This window comes from Cherax quadricarinatus, chromosome 1 (genome assembly GCF_038502225.1).
Source record: "Cherax quadricarinatus isolate ZL_2023a chromosome 1, ASM3850222v1, whole genome shotgun sequence".
Taxonomy (NCBI): Eukaryota; Metazoa; Arthropoda; class Malacostraca; order Decapoda; family Parastacidae; genus Cherax; species Cherax quadricarinatus.
The window spans coordinates 25356355-25368330 of NC_091292.1; the positions used below are offsets into that span (position 1 = coordinate 25356355).

General features: G+C 39.2%; 2 non-coding genes across 2 annotated transcripts; both read right to left on the reverse strand.

Annotated features, from left to right (window-relative positions):
* Window positions 1–273: 273 nt before the first annotated feature.
* Window positions 274–355, reverse strand: TRNAL-AAG (transfer RNA leucine (anticodon AAG)). Its single transcript has one exon. It is a non-coding gene; the product is annotated as a tRNA-Leu (tRNA).
* Window positions 356–6501: 6146 nt separating this feature from the next.
* TRNAL-AAG (transfer RNA leucine (anticodon AAG)) lies at window positions 6502–6583 on the reverse strand. The gene has a single exon. It is a non-coding gene; the product is annotated as a tRNA-Leu (tRNA).
* Between the last annotated feature and the right edge of the window lie 5393 nt (window positions 6584–11976).

Here is an 11976-nt window from a genome sequence, read left to right on the forward strand (position 1 = left end):
CTTATTTTAAAACGTCAAAGCTCAAGCTCTTTCTTGCAAAGCATAAACTTAAGTGCAACACGTTACGGTCACTAAACACAGTCGTCACCACGGCAGACAATTAATATTAAGTTTTGGTGTGAATAAAATGCAGGAATAACGTCTCTACTAACCTGCCTTGAAAATCATTTTTTTTTCACCAGCTTTAGTTAAAGTCTCGTGCAGTGGTTTGTCCCTCATGAGGATTAAACTTGTAAATTCGGTCGTTATCGAAGGAGAGAAAACTTAAAATTCTGACAGCGGTGGGATTCGAACCCACGCCTCCGAAGAGACTGGTGCCTTAAACCAGCGCCTTAGACCGCTCGGCCACGCTATCCTTACTATCCTTTAAACATGTACAAGTGAGCAAGTGAGAGAGTTAGAGTGTTACTGAGCGAATTTGTGAGAGACTGAGTGAATTAGTGAATGGATGAAAGTGAATAAGAGTAAATGAATAATTATACAGGCGAGTGAATAAGTGAGCAGGAGTGAGTGTTAGCTGGTGATATGTATTTACACAGTTTTATTTAATGAGATTTGTTGGAGGGACAGACTGTCGTCTGGTGGTCCAGTCTCTAGAACAGCTACAGGCCGGAGTTCATTGTTTCTAGGTTCTTGGTACTTGTACCTACTTATGAAGCTGTATATACCAGTTACCCCGGATATATCTGCAACCGGTTTCGAAGGGTCTTTCTACCCTTAGAGCCCCGGCCTGAAGCTGTGGCGTTCCTGTGGAGTGCCTGTTTAACCAGTCTGTTGTATGGGCACACTGGGCCATCACATCCTGGTTCATTAGCACTTGGCGGGGGTAAGTTTATTTTGGTACATATCAGTACAATTATCTTACATTTATCTTCTTGTGTTCTATAAACGATAGGATTTTGCATTTTTTTTCTTCTTGTAGATCGCTTCTCTCTGCCTATATTTTTATTTTCATAAACCGGGTATTCATTTTTTGTCACTTTATATCGTTCTTTTCTTCTCGCGTAGAACTGTTGGTAGCTAAGATCATAAGATTTTCTGATCTAAGTGATGATTTGTACATCTCAGGTTGAAAACACCGGCACTCTTTACCGACACAACTTTCCTTCTAACTAACGTGTACAGATTTTCCTTCACTACTTTATCAACTCTGTTCCGCTTTTAAATAACAGTAAATATAACAGGTTCTTCCTAACTTCTTTCTGCCTTATCCATGTATTCAATTCAGCAATCTGACCTTATCCGCTTTATACTTTTACCCTTTAATAACTTTGATGAGTTCCGAAAGTTTTTCCACTCCCAGAACCCAGCCTTGGGCCAGGCTTGTCTGATGTCTGCCTGGTCAACCAGACTGTTACAGCTGCTGGTGATCCGTTGACCCGCACATCCATCACGGCCTGGTTGATTTGGCACCTGGTGAAGATACTTGACCAGTTTCCTCTTGAAGACTTCTAGACTTATTCCAGCAGTGTTTCTGCTATCTTCTGGCTAAGAAGTTGAATAATCTGTGACCACGAATGTTGATACAGCGTTTACGTATTGTGCTCACAGCACCCCCGCTTTTCACTGGGTTTATCTTACACTTCCTTCCATAGCTCTTGCTCCTGTATGTTATGGCATGGTGCCAATTTGGGAGAAGGCCCCCCAACACCTTTTAGGTACATATTATTATGTATCTCTCTCCTCCGCTCCAGTGAGTACATATTTAAGCCTAAGGCGTTCGCAGTAATTTAAATCCTTTATTGGCCCTTTGCAGGCTGTAAACGATCTTTGTATTTGTTCCAGCTCTGATATTTCTCCTAACCTGAATGAAGCCGTCAACACCGAGCAATATTCCAAATGAGAGGGAACGAGCGATATAAAAAGTGTCACCACTGGCATTATTTCCCTTGTTTTGAAGGTTCTCATTACCCACTTCGTCATCCTTCTGGCTGTCATGATCTTTGTCTTATTATGTTCTTTGAAATAAGGGTCGGCTGATATAATTATTCCCAAGTCTTTTACATGTTCCTTTCGTACTATAACGATCCTCTTAGAGTTTTCTATACAGTGTTCCTTTTGAGTTCTTCATTCTTCCCGCACCAAAGCAGCTAGGACTTAACACCATTGAACGTCATGTTCTCAACTACCCACTGGAAAATCCCGCTTATATCTTCCTGTAATTTTTTAGTGTCTTCTACCGAAGTGACTTTCGTGTTTATTTTAGTGTCATCCGCAAATGTTGATGCAAAATTGTGATTGGTGTTTTTATCTATGTCTGCTTTGAGGATAAGAAACAGCAGAGGTGCCAAGACAGTGCCATGGGGAACTTAACTTCTTACCTCGCTGGTGCTGGATTTTGCTGTTTACTACTACTTCTTGTGTTGTGTGTGTGTTAGAAACCCGAAAATCCATCTGCCTACCTTCTCCGTAATGCCATTGGCCTACATTTTGTGCGCAATCACTCCATGCTCGCATTTGTCAAACACCTTCACAAAGGTCATATAAGTTTTATTTAGGAAAATCTACAAACCGTTGGGGAAAAAAATACTAAAGTATAAATTTTTACAAAGGTTATGATGGCACACATATGTTGTGTAAATTTAACCTAGGATAACCCAATAAAGTGATGAATAAGACATGCAACGCTTAGGTTTCTTTATTGCATAAGCGTTTCGCAGTCTTGCCTCCCCTGATCCTTCACCTTTCTAGGGTGATAAGAATCAGTTCTCCTAAACATCAACTGGTACTCCAGTCCCCTTCAGCACGAGCAATGTGCTCTAATTGTAATTCTCTACATTTTCTCGAGGTTTGAAGCAAACATAATTTGATGTGGGTTTCTTGTTAGTACTGCATGCAAATTTTTTTTTCTTTTTGTTGATAATGATCTCTTCCATAATCAACGGGAGCAAAAATTGGGAAATGAGGAAAAATCCCGGGTTAGGTAAGCCGAGGGAAGGGGGATGCTGGGCTCTTAGTCAGGCTAAGCCGCTCAAACTTTGCCACCACATTAAGGTGACCCAGCACTGGGGAAGGGAGGGATGACAGGAGAAGGAATGGGGTAGTAGGAGGGGAGGAGGATAATCTTCCACCTAGGGCCGTCAAAGCGGATCACGAGGCCTCATGTCACAAGCCACTGACGAGCATTATTAGGCCAACCGGACCACAATGATGCGATCACTGCCACCAGGCCATGGTCGATGGAGACGGAAAGAGAGGGATATAGCGGAGAGAGAGAGAGAGAGAGAGAGAGAGAGAGAGAGAGAGAGAGAGAGAGAGAGAGAGAGAGAGAGAGAGAATTTTAGTTTTCCATTATAATATTTATATTTCTCTTTCTCTCATCTGTATTTTTTTCTTATTTGCACGAAGTTTTTTTTTACAGGATTATATAAAGAGTTGTACATTTATTTACAAGCCAAGAGCTGTTGCTTAGATTAGTCTATTTGAAATCTTTATTATAAAACACACACACAGGGAGCAGGATGAAGTTAAACAAGCTGTACGAACATGTTCCAGACCTAAGTCATTCTAGGAATGAATGATCTCAGATGAGGCGATGTTCTTGAGAATAGTATAACCAGAGTAGTTGCTGTTTGCTGCCCGTCTTATTGTATAAAAGCTGTCTCTCTCTCTCTCTCTGTCCGTGGAGCCATTAGTGGTACTTTGATAACAAAGGCCTTCTACAAAACAGTAAAACCACCTACGTCTCTCTCCCCGTACTGAAGGCTCTGCTGAAATAACAGATATATCCAGGCCGAGTCAAGGCGAGAGATATGTCGTCTTGTTCTGTTCTCTATTCTGTCAAGGAGTCGTACACGAGACTGAAGGGAAGGAGTCGGGCAATAAATGAAAGTGGAGCATACTCTAGAAATGAGCGCACATGTGCTTCGTATAGAGTTTTGCATCCTCTTCTGTCAAGCAAGTACGAGATGCTCCTTCATGCCGTTACCTTTTTTGGGCTGCCTTGCTTGCAAGATTTACTACGTGATTCTTCATTGAATCAAAATTCATCCCTAGGATATCCACTTCATGCTTCAACACACACTGATTCATTCCTATCACTGTTCCAGAGTTATCATCATGGTGCCTAGAGACCATCATCCTTTGTGTTTTTTTCAGAAGAAAATGTAACAATTCCTCAATCAGTCAGGTCAAGTCTCAACATCCTGTTCATCAGTAAGCTCCGAAAATTTTTGCCTAATCAAATTAACATAGCATCCCCACAGAAATTATAGTGATTTCCTTTTTTTTCATCTTCCAAGGTCCTCGTGTGAGAAATTAAGAAAGCCAGGGCCACAGGCCGCGATGTGAGGTAGGAAAACTCGACACCGGTCACAAGTATATATCTCACAAATAGCTAAATGGGATTACATAAAGAAAATTACAGATTAAAGATAAGACACCCGGCCTAAATTTTCAGTTCGGTACCTGAATTACTTAGTGTCTCAGAGAGGTAAATACGATACCTCCCCTAGCCCATAAATAAATATGTAAAGAACCTGTACGTGCATTTGCTCAATATCACACAGGTAAATCATTATAATCAGTATATTATTCTCAATATCTGTAATCATATCAAATGTAATGTTAATTATTCCATTGTGCCCACCTTAGGTTAATAAAAACTGTAATTCTTCTCTAACAAACTTGTTAAAGCCATATAGAATGAGCTAACAGAATAATCAGTTTTACTGTGTTCATTGTAACTCGCATAATGACCATATGTACAATTTTGCACTGTTATTGTAATTGTTATACTCCTTTGTACAAACTTGTATTATGCTAATATAAAAATTATTATTATTATTATTATTATTATTATTATTATTATTATTATTATTATTATTATTATTATACTTTAATAAAATTAGAAAAGTCACACTTACAAACCCAATAAAAATTTGAACTTTTCTTCAGGTAAGCGTTAGCAACATTGAAAACTTAAGCTGATATGAAAAACCCTTTTCGAGTGATCGCAGTGAAAGTAGCCCTATTCTGCTCAGTAAAACTGATAAATTGACTCTTATACAAATCAAAACTAATCCTAACCTTCAGTCTACAGTGTTGAGAGCTCAATGCCCATCAGGTGAGACACTGCCTGTACGCTTTATTTATTAAAATAAGTACAGGCGCACTTACGCAGCCGAGTAACAATGTAAACTTTCCAAGGGTGAAAAATGTACCAAGAGTTGGAAATTTAAAACCGATCGGAAGATTAACCAGGTACCACAAAATAATGCCAATTAATTTATGTTACAAATCACGTTCGTCACCATGGACCTCCACCCACACAACTGCCTCCCAGCATACATAAGGGGGATTACCTATAGACCCGTGGTTTCTTCAACAAGGAGCTGGACAGACACTTAATGTCAGTACCTGACCAGCCGGGCTGTGGTTCGTACGTTGGATTACGTGCGGCCGGTAATAACAGCCTGCTTGAATAGGCCCTGATCCACCTCGAGACCTGGGCATGGACCAGGACGCAGGGGTGTTGACCCCCGGAATACCCTCCAGGTATACTCCAGGTAAGTTGCACCAACACAATCTAAACCTGTTGATTTATTGCGGTAAACCGCAATAAATCAAGACAGGCAAACTACACAAATAAACCACACATAAACCATAGCAGTAAACCCAGAGAAGTAAACCAGCAAAAAGCAACAAGTATACCACAAAACCTAAATAAAAAAATGTAAACCACAACAGGCAAAACACAAGTAAACCACAATAGGGAAAACTACAAGGGGTAAATCCCACCATGTAACGCACGCAGTACAACATGTAAACCGCTACTGGTATATAACAGATTAAAAAAATAAACGATGCAAATCCTACCATATCATGTTTATAATTAAAACTATACTTTTTAGATTTATAGTTAAGACCATTTTATATTTACAGCTAAAACTGCTCGTAATTAATACATCCAGACTTCAACTAAGTGTGAACATTATAAATGCCTGAGAAATGTTATGGTGATACCGACAAGATGTCGAAAAAGACACGTACTGTTCAGGAACTGTACAATAATGCCTGTATACCATTCTTGTACAATAATGCCTGGTTTTTCTGAGCTGTTACTTTTGATAAAGTAATGTAATCGAGATGTGCGGATAACTGGGGTAAAACAAATTATATTTAGAACTCGGTTTCTGTTTCAGACTCTTCAAGAGGTGAACGATAAGTGAGCAAAGGAGCTGGGGATCTCTTCCCTTTCCTCAGATCAAACCTGATTGCTACCCATTACTCATTGGCTGTATTATCCTTACGAGTTTAGAGTATTCACTGAATATAAAAATGATAATAATAATAATTATTATCCTACGTTCCCCAGTAATAGCCCTTCTACGACCTGTCCAGGAAACGGTACATTTGCTCACGCATCTCTGATCTCTGACAAGGTCATCCGTCATGGCTAACTCGCCGAGAAGACTAAGGTCACATACAGTGGTTTACTTTTCATAAGTTTTCAACGTAAACAAAAATAAGGTAATGAAACTTAGATCAGCAAAATACACGTGACAGCGGTGGGATTCGAACCCACGCCTCCGAAGAGACTGGTGCCTTAAACCAGCGCCTTAGACCGCTCGGCCACGCTATCCTTACTACAGCAGGATAAACACACGAAATAAAAATTATAAAAAAATTGTGGATTATTAACCAAGGGGTTAGTAACCAGGGATAACCCAATAAAATCATGTTATTAAAATGTCTGGCTTATTTCCACTGGGGTTCTTTAATCCTCTCCCGCTGAATACGACCCACACCAGTACCCTAACACCCCAGGTGCCTACTTTCTGCTAGCCGAACTGGGGCAGCAGGTTGTACGGAAACACGTCCAGAAACACGTCCATCGTTTCCACTCGTTTGGGGATTGTAACCCAGTCTCTGTGTGTGTGGGCTGAGATTGAATGTCCTCGTCTTTTCGTATTCGCCTATTTAAGGTTAGATTTTTATTTAGGCCTCTTGCATAATTTTAAACTTTTACATTGCTTCTGTATAGTAACTGAAGTAGATATTAACACCGAATGGCTCAGTAAAGTTAAACGATGTGACTTCTAATTTCTATTGTGGGTATTAGTTGAGTTTCAGCTCCTGATTCCGCCTCTTAGCTAATAATAATAGTATAATATCTTTATTTCTACAAGTACATGTACAAGATATACAGTCCTAGCTGACATCAATGACATACTACTATATAGAAAACCGCTTGTTATGCAGAGTATTTCGGGCAAATTAAGTCAGTTTTGGCCAAGGATGCGACCCACACCGGTAGACTAACCCCCATTTTACTGATGGGAACATAGACAACAGGTGTAAAGAAACAAACCCAGTGTTTCTACCTTCGCTGGGAATAGAATCCAGACCCTCGACTTGTGAATCAAGAGCTTTAGCCGCCAAGCCACGAGGCAGATTAACGAAATCGTACTAACACAATTGAAAAAAAAAGTCACAGTGGTTAACTCACTGGCCTGTAAGTTTTAATTAGGACTCACTCGCAGTGGCTTCAATATGTACCCGTTCCGTGACTTAATTGTGACTGGCTCTTATACCTGTATAAAGAGTCTGTCACAATTATTCATCCAGGTCATTCCACTGTATAACCATTCTGTGGCTCAAGAAATATCTTCTTGTAAACCTGTGGCACATGTTTTGCATCTTAAAACCCTTTACCGGCAGGACCGAGTATAGTCGGTCCTCATAACGTGGTTTCTTGCGCACGTCCTCTGACTCCCCCAGCGCATCCAGGTTCTCGTTCTCTATTTCTGACCAATCACAGACCTTCCCTGAGTCGCCCTGGCTGAGCGGTGATGGCGGCTGCTCGCTTCCCACTGGTCGAGAGAGCAGAACATAAACACTTCTACCTTGCCGGCACCAAAACTCGTGTTTCTCGGTTGAGTGCTCCTTATATACTGAAGCATTTCACCCTATACAATGTCGGTAAGTACTGATTTGTGTGTCTAGTGTGTAAATGAATAGTTTAGCAATATTTTGATATATATATATGAAGGCATTGTGAAGCATATTACGAGTGCACCATGCAAATGAAAAAAGTGCAACAAAATAGGACCAAGTACAGTTGTTCCTGCCCTTTTAGGTGCAGTTTTCAAGTTTCGGTATATAAATATTTCCATAAAATTTGGTAGTGTATATATGAGTTCAGTAATGGTCTGGGTGTGTACAGAACGTTTTTATTGTCCTTCCAGATCAATAAGATATTGTTCTATGGCGAGTCCTCCAAGGATAAGTCGAAATTTGTCTGTGTTTGGGATGATAGTGACTCAGATCAAGACCCAGATGACCTGGAAGTGGTGGAAACTGATGATGAATACTTGCCACAAGATGCAGAGGTGACAACAGATGAGGAGGAAGCTATGCCACCATCCAAAAAGAAGAAATTGAACAAGAAGAAGATACATGCTTACATGCAAGTATTGCAGCAACAAGAATAATCATGTCACATCCTCATTTTCCTGTGCCACATACAAAGTAAATCTATCCATCAAGAAGGATAGAAATTGTTTCATAAAGTTTTGCAGAAATTAGTGATGTAAAAAGAATGTTCTTTCTCAGGGAACTCAGGGATATTTAATTTGTAAGTTGTATCCCATTGTAATGTGTCATTGTTGATAAGTAGTTCCTATTTCTATTTTTTTACTGCTTACAAATTGTTCAGAAACAAGTTCCATTCATGTTTTTTATATTGTCTACTTGCATAATAAATTTAAAAAATATTTATTTGTTTTTATTTTTTACAACAATTGCAACCTTGCAACATTCTAAATTGTTATACCCCAAACGGGCAGGACCGAATATACTCGGTCTTCGAATATCTGCAATTGCCCGAGATGTTACTTTCACAACTCCGTTTGGATGGTCTCAGTGACCTTACATCGAGTGGCTCTATCTCCTCATACGAAATCACTTTCAAAATCTGCATTTTAGTCTGCCTTGCCCTCTGAAGGGTTTTAAAAGTTCCATCCATGCCCCTTTGTTCCCGTTTCCTACCTGGAACAGTCTTTCCCTCCCCACTCTCTCAGATCCTCGAAGTATACCTTGTACGTCCTAATCATGACTTCCACTGGTCTTATCCCACAGTGTAACACAATTTCTTTGTGGTACAAAATAATCTAGTTTTCATGTATTAAAACACTGGCAGGCACAAAATAAAGCCACTAGTGTGCAAACTAATCCTAATATTAAAAACTACTTAAGAATTAAATAAAGGCTATTAAGTGTAATTTCTTACATGTTTAGGAGAAAAGAACTGATCAGCAACAACTTCAGAGTACTATGTGTTTAACTTGCTATAGTTTCATACTAATATAAGTTTAATTCAAGTTACTTCCCATTGTTCACTACATATAGAAAGGTCAAACAATTTCCCAAGGAATTCCCGAAGAGGAGACAGAGTGATGATACAGAAGCAAGTATCCAGGGTGGATTAATGTATAATATTGCACCAGTGAAAGAGGTTAGGATTAGACGGAGAACCGAACCTTGGATAACTACTGAGATATTAGATAATATGAAATTCAGAGACCAGCTGCTGAAAAGATTTAGGGTAAACAGGCAGGATATGGCAGCGGTAAATGAATTCCAAAAGGTGAGGAACAGAGTGCAGAGACTTATAAAAGGACCAAAGGCAAGGTACTATTGTTTAAAAATCGAAGAGTACAACAATAACCCCAGAAAGCTCTGGCAACAACTAAAACAGTTGGGATATAGCCATAAACCAGTAGATAGCTCTAACATAGTACTAAATATCGATAACGAGGTATGCCACGAAACAACTAAAATGGCAAACTATTTTAATTCATATTACACAACTGTCGCATCAGTAAACTACCAGCTGCATCAAATACCTTTAACACAGACTCTGATAAGTTTAAAACATACTATACCAATAAAGGGGTAACCCCAAACAATTGCCAAATAGTAAGTGTATCTAATGACGGTGTGCAAAAAGAACTAAGCAGCACCGGCCCTGATAACATCCCGTCTAAGTTCCTACAAGATGGTGCCTCTGAATTGCCAATCCCCATTGCTCACATAATAAATCTGTCCATCACCACTAATACCGTACTGGAGGGGTTCAAGGAGGCCAGAATTACTCCTATATTTAAGAAAAATAGTAGGTCTGATGTAAGCAACTATAGGACTATCAGTATACTCTGTAATATCCAAAATTCTAGAGAGGTCAGTGTACTGTCAAGTAGTTAAGTATCTTAATGGCAACAACATTCTTCATAGTTACCAATCAGGTTTCATGTGATCTTATTCAACTGACACCTCCCTAATTAATGTGACGGATTACATGAGAACTGAAATGTCGATAGGGAACCTCATAGGAATGGTAACCTTAGACTTTCAAAAGGCCTTTGATACTGTCAGCCACGATATATTATATAAGAAACTTCAAGCTATCGGCATAGGTTCCATAGATTGGTATAAGTCCTATCTTAACAATAGGAAACAAATTGTCAAAACCAACAAAACAGAATCAGAATCCCTGCCGATAGCATGTGGAGTTCCCCAAGGTGGTATTCTGAGTCTCTTATTATTTCTATGTTATGTAAACGACATGCTCATCAGTGTCAAGTGCAGACTCCTACTGTATGCAGATGACAGTAAACTGTTAGTGTCAGGTAAAAATTCACAAGATATAGCTAATGTAATAACACTGGAACTGGAGTCCTGCAGCAAATGGTTAGTAGACAACAACTCTCGTTACACCTCGGGAAAACGGAAGCCATTCTCTTTGGTACAAAACATAAACTGAGAAGGGTAAATAATTTTAATGTCCGGTGTAATGGGGAACCCATCACTTCAGTTTCCTCAGTAAAATATATGGAAATCCCCTTTGACCCATGCATGTCAGGAGAACTGATAGGGAACAGTGTAGTAAAGAGCGCGAATACCAGACTGAAGTTCCTCTACAGACAAGGATAGTGTCTACCAACTGAGGCTCGCAGGACCTTATGTCTAGCCCTTATACAATGTCATATGGACTACGCTTGCTCTTCATGGTACTCTGCCTTGACCAAAAAAACTGGAAGATAAACTGCGAATCACCCAGAACAAAATGGTAAGATTCATCCTGGACCTGGGTCCAAGAGAACATGTAAGCCAGGATGAATTACAGCAACTGGATATGCTGAATGTTGAAGACAGAGTAAAACAACTGAAGTTAAATCAAGTTTATAAAATTGCTCACAAACAGTGTCCAGAATATCTTGCTGTCAATTTTATCAAGGCTGGGAGGGAGGGAGAGCACAACTTTGTAGTACCCACAGTCAGTGGTCAGGCTTCAAACACTTTTTATTAACCCTTAAACTGTCCAAACGTAGATCTACGTTTTTTCAACATTTGAAACTATGTAAAAAAAGTAGATCTTTTTTTTTTTTTACATTTGAAGACGTGTAAAAAAACTTTGATCTACTTTTTTTTTTTGTTATATTTGAAAATATGTAAAAAAACGTAGATCTACTTTTGAAGCACTACGCATGTGAACGTAGATCTGCTTGGATAGTTTAAGGGTTAAAGTGCAGCAATAAAGAAATGGAACAGATTGCCTTCACATGTCAAGCCAGTCGTAGCATGAAGCAGTTCAAGAAGAGAGCCGAAAGGTACCTAATGAATGTAGCGACAGAAAGGGAGGAGAATGATTTTATATTTTTTAGCTAACACACATGTAAATGTAAATAACTCTTTTTACCTTATTCATAGTATATCTCCTTTATAGTATAATAAGGAGATATTATCTCCGTCATAGTAAAATAAAAGGACTCCAATGGAAATAAGTCACTTAGTCTGACTTTTTTGGGTTATCCCAGGTTCTCTACACATATGTTGCTATGTATGATAATCTATATAACTGTATTTGTGTACACCTGAATAAACTTACTTACTCACTTACTAACGTACAACGTACTGGAGGACTTAGGGAGCATACAAGGATATATTGTTTGTAAGGTGCGAATCATGGATAAC